The sequence below is a fragment of the Helianthus annuus genome, chromosome 4 (assembly GCF_002127325.2).
Source record: "Helianthus annuus cultivar XRQ/B chromosome 4, HanXRQr2.0-SUNRISE, whole genome shotgun sequence".
Lineage (NCBI taxonomy): Eukaryota > Viridiplantae > Streptophyta > Magnoliopsida > Asterales > Asteraceae > Helianthus > Helianthus annuus.
Genome location: NC_035436.2, coordinates 81,737,495 through 81,743,116, shown reverse-complemented (window position 1 = coordinate 81,743,116; position 5,622 = coordinate 81,737,495). Strand labels below are relative to the sequence as shown.

The following is a 5,622-nucleotide window of genomic DNA, read 5'->3' as shown; positions in this document are numbered from 1 at the left end:
AAATGGCCCATAACAGTTTGTATGCACGTTTGAAAAATACGCTTGTTTAAAAAACCGGTATAATTAACATAAACCTTTCGTAAACCTTTTGTGTTTATTGAAATTGACAAACCATTTGTATTAGTTAAAACTTGTTTAGAAGCATTGTTTAGAAATATGTAATGTATTTTCATCGAAAACCTTGTATGCTTTTGCAAAACATGCATGTCTTTCCACCCCGAAAACATTGATAAAAATGTAAAACCGTAAAAAGGTGGGGTTATGAACTCACCTTGATATCCTTATGCATGGCTAGCTAAATGTGACCCGTGATGTCGTTTCCAAGACGTGATTCGCTAGCGTGCATTCTATAATATCCCTAACACGGAATATCTTATAAGTTTCTAAATAAATGCGGTAGGTAAACTACGTGTCACCGAGCTCTACCTAATCGTTAACCGAACGATTCGACGGTAAGTTGTTAACTTAATGGAAACGATTAAGTTATACTTGTTAAGTTCCATTTAATGTCAGTAATAATTACTAGTTTTGGAAATACTTAGATTCCGAGGAGTTTAGCGTATGTATATTTATATAAAAATATATAATATATTTATGGTATCGTATTAGTCGTCCCGAAAGGTAGCGTAGTCGCAATAGAGATTTCGTGTCTCGTAGACAGTTGTCAAAACAACATATATTTTGTTAAGTGTTTGAAATAAATATAAAAAGCTATATTTATTTAATAGAGTTTTCGAGCTGTGGTCGTTTATAATGAATATAATAGTTAAATTTATTTTATAAAGAGGATCCGAGCTGTTTGGTGTTTGAAATAATTACATAAACTATATTTATTTTTATAAAAGAATCCGATTTATTTGATGTTTGAAATAAATATATAAACTATATTTATTTTTATAAAAGAATCAAGTTGTTTGATGTTTAACATAAATATATAAACTAGATTTATTTTTATAAAAAATCCGAGTTGTTTGATGTTTGAAATAAAGATATAAACTATATTTATTTTTATAAAAGAATTCGAGTCATCAATGTTTGAAACAATATAATTAATTGTACATGTTTTATAAAAAGTTTCCCATTCGGCTTTCAAATAAATCACGTTCATTGAAATGTTATCGACTTGTTTTTGTTAAGTTATAAATTGTTGTCAAAAGTTCATTGAAATGTTATCGACTTGTTTTTGTTAAGTTATAAATTGTTGTCAAAAGTAATCATACATTTGTATTTGTTTTATAAAAGATTACTTGAATCCGATTGGTTTTGTTTTAGACTAATACACGTTTTGTTAACGGAATTTCTCGAAAAACGGGCAGAGTTTCCTCTGTTTTTTGACAGCCCCGACAACACAAGTTGTCGTTATTTTTCAAAAACTCAACAATTCAATCACAATATATAAGTATGTATAAACAAGTTATATAACAGGACTAATGTATAAATCCAATAAATTTTGTATAGCGATTCCATTATTCGGTTCGGTTCGAGCTCGATTTTACATAATTAAAAATAACTATAAAAAACGATATAAAGCGCACTGTTAAATCTTTATCAATCTCTCGTGTCGATTCGCCGAATAGCTTGACTGTGTTGACAGAGTCAACTGAGTTGACCAGGTTTGACCGAGTTAACTGCGTTGACCGAGTCAACCGAGTTAACTGAGTTAACCGGGTTTGACCCGGGTTGACTGAGCCCGAAACTGAAGCTGACCGTTTGACCAAATCTGACCGCGGTTGACCGTTGACCCGAGCCTGATGTTTGACCCCACTTGACCGATCCCGAACAGTAATATAACCCGAACTAGGCAGCACCGACAACACTGCTGCTCCCGTCATCATCACAGCCTATAGAAACACGCGCCGGCCGGTGATCTTAGATCTAAAAAGGAAATCAAAAAGAGGAAAAAGGTGTTGACAGGTTCACCTGAAAACCGTGGTCGCCGGTGCGACTGTTGCCGTCGTGTCACGAAACCAGAACCGCCACCCCGATTCCCGATGTACATACGCCGCCGTGAGTCCGCCGTTGTCTGCACACCACCATCGTCATCAAACGTCATCATCAACATCGTGAAACCCCCACCTCTGCCGCTAAGACGGCGTAGACGACGGCGCCGCTGTCGCCGTCGTCACCTTCTCTCTAATATATCTCTCTATTCCCCGATCTCTCTCCTCGCGTCTCTCTCTCTCTCTCTCTCTCTGAGACCTACAGCCCCTTCCACTCCACCGTCTATCCATTGCAGCCGCAAGGCACCGCCACTAAGGGTTGTGGTCGGTGGGCCTTCCAAGTGAGCAGGGAGACCGAGATGGGGGTAGAGGTGGTGTGGGTAAAGTTGATCTTGTGTGCGTATAGTTATGTTGCAGAAAAAGTGAAATGGGAGGGAAAGGGAAGTGGGTATGCGGCTGAAAAATGAAAGGATAATAAGGTTTTGACCCTTTAATACTTAGGGTTTTCTCTAAATGGGCTTGGGCCCAAGGCCCACAAGCACACTTTCCGTGTTTTAAGTGGCTCGTCTGCACCTACTAACCCGTTTTTAAACCTAAGCTCCATGTAACGTCGTAAAATTAAAGTTTTGTATTAAAACGCGTAAAATATGGTCAGTAGTTAACGTTTGACATTCGTCGATTACTGTAAAAATCACGTAAAATGTGTCATTGGTCGTTTTGATCCGTTTTTCGATCCGATTTCGACTGCGGTTGTTAAAATTTAATTACGAAGCTAAATATATCAAAAAATTTGAGTTTTGAAGGTAATACGCATGCCCGTTGCTTTCGTTTCTTTGTCGGTGCGTTCTTGCTGTCGTGTGTTTCGTTCCCGTATGCGTTTGTGGCGTACGAAAGCACGATAATTCGCAAAACTAAATTCATATTTATAAAATATACGTATAAATTTGTATCTATCGGCGTTGTCAGTATTTTGTTCGGTTTTAGTTCGTTACCGTTTAATATTCAACAGTTTTCCGCAGATCATCATACACGTACTGTAAAGTCGAATAGGCGTTCCTAGACACTCTAGAAGCCTAATTAAGTTAATTTGCGTCTTAAAACACTACTTATAGTCGTACTAATGTTTGTTTTTTTTCGTAATTAAGGGCCATAAACTACCGGTTGTCAGACATACAAAGTTGATGAGACCACCTCGCTTTAAGCCCAAATCAAAGCTTTTAACAACTAAAATTAAAAAGCTTGAAGCGAGTCAACCAACTTCTACAGTTATGGCTTTCGAATGATGCGAGAACCACATGAACACTTGAGTTGTACCCAAGAAGCCAATAACCAACATGAAGAAGTCAACTTTATCAACAACAGACCTCGACCACAAGTTCCTTTCAGCAACACCTATAACCCAGAATGAAGAAACCACCAGTTGAAAGGAGCCTAACAATAACAATAACAATAATAGTAACCAACAACAAGCAATACTATTCTCCTCGTCCCTAATAACAAAATTGTAGGACCCGATACGGATCGTCGGACAACGATGATTTCTTGTTTCGGGTGCCGAAACGAGTGCGGAATCCCCGTTAAGACACAGACCGAGCGAGAGATAAACACGACAAAGATATAACAATTAAGGTTCACTCGTATATTCAAATCAAAGAGTTTGATACAAGATGATACAATGAGAAATAAACAAACTCTCTAAACATACGCTCTCTGTTCTCTCTCAGGTGTGTTCTATCTCTGTTGCACTTCAGTTGCTGTTTATATAAGGACCAGGTCGACAAAAGATCATGTCCGACGAAACATCTCGATGAAACACTTCAGCAGTCGACGAAACATCTTCAGCAATCGACGAAACACATTGGGAGCTGACGAAAATATCATGTCTGACGAAAGACATGCAGGTCTTTCGTCATATGTAGGTTTGGCTGGGTATTTCATCACAAGCAGGTGACTATCAGGTGTTTCGTCATGGACTTGAATCAGGTCTTCGTCGCAGACTAAATTGCATGGGTTCTCGTCAAGATATAATAGCAAACAATCCCATTGGTTCCTCAAAGTGAATTTACGTTGACATGATAACCTTTTCACATGAAAAAGTCTTCTTATGACATCATCATGGTGATGTCATGATGATGTGTCGGCGGGAAATGGTTCGCGGCTCTCCGTGCTTCACGTGTCGAACTCTGGGTGCACGACGGAGGAATGTCGCTACGTCGGACTTGAGCCGAACCTAACCGTGTCGAACCGAGTCGAACCGAACTGAGTCGCGTCCACATAAAATGTATCAACAAACTCCCCCTTGGACACTACTCGTGATGGTTCGTTCTTCACATTGTCGGATTTTCAGAGGTCTTCACGTGTCACAATCATGGAGTGTATCAACAAACTCCCCCTTGAATGATGCTCGTGAATCTTTTGATTTTCAATACTTTTTGGTGTTGATGAGTGATCAGCTGCAACTCGATCATCTGGATCTTCTGATTGCATCAATGACGTGTCTTCACTTTACGGCTTGTCATCTGACACGTTCTCTTTGTCTTTAGCTGGTTCGAATGCAACATCTGCACACGCAACAAAGCTAAACACATCATGAGAACAACCGCTTGGAATATAGACAAATTAAACAACGACACATATGAGACCAACTCTCAATCAAACAACCAACCGACAACAGTTTGAAAGTTTAGAAAATGTTCAGTTTTAATCCTTTAACTTTCAAAACTTGTTAACTTCGAACGTTTATGAAGGTGCAATTGTTTTCCGGCTTACAATCAGGATTTTGGGTAGGACAGACTCGAGTTCCAACATCGGTCAATCAAAAAAATAAGTTAGAAGCAAAATCTTTTTGGCTTTTATAAAATTTAGATTAAAACACACCTAAAATCTTTTTGTTATTTTTCATTTTTCAAATGTAAAGACGGAAAGCAATAAATAAACAAATATATATACAGAGATGCAGAAACGAAGAAATTTAAATAAATATTTACAGACATTCTTTTTGCGAGTTTCGAGGGTAAGAGAATCATATCAGTGTACGGTCACGTCAAAACGCTCTTGTTGTTCAATTAGTTAGCATTTAGATAAGCATCCTATAAAGATTATCGGTATTGTTGTCCACATAAGCTTAAACTGGTCAGATGTAATCATGTGACATGGGGATACGTTAAGGTATGATTTATACTTACCGACCGGTGTTCATCCACTCACGACACATTCCCGTATCAGGGTATGCACGAGAGTTCATCTTACCGGTGAGTATACCGTTTATCATCTGTTTGACCGTATAGAAGAATGTGAGATACTCACTTATTTTTGATTCAAAACAAGCCCTATGTGATAGAATCACTTATTGATGAGGAACTTGATTTTCATATGCATGAGGGCACAGGAGCAAGTCCGTGAACAAGTCAGTACATCGTACAACAGAGAGACGAACTTGACTCCCGGATAAATGTGATATTTTATCACTTATTTTGTTTGGACATGTGATTGTTTATCACTTATTGAGGTCGAATGCAATATGTACACGTATGTATAGTATTATGGAAGATCTAGACTTCGTCTCCGTTATTTTTCGGTAAAGATACAACCATGATGCCCAGATGATAAGATAGCATAAAGACCGAATATCTCAGAACCTCGGCAATCAATCAAACGAAATTTCGGTACCAAGACCATATGG

General features: G+C 38.2%; 1 long non-coding RNA gene across 1 annotated transcript; it reads right to left on the bottom strand.

Annotated features, from left to right (window-relative positions):
• Positions 1-1,431: 1,431 nt before the first annotated feature.
• LOC110936423 lies at positions 1,432-2,417 on the bottom strand. Its single transcript, XR_002590009.2, has 2 exons — positions 1,921-2,417; positions 1,432-1,841 (listed from the first exon to the last, which is right to left on the bottom strand). It is a non-coding gene; the product is annotated as an uncharacterized LOC110936423 (long non-coding RNA).
• Positions 2,418-5,622: the final 3,205 nt, after the last annotated feature.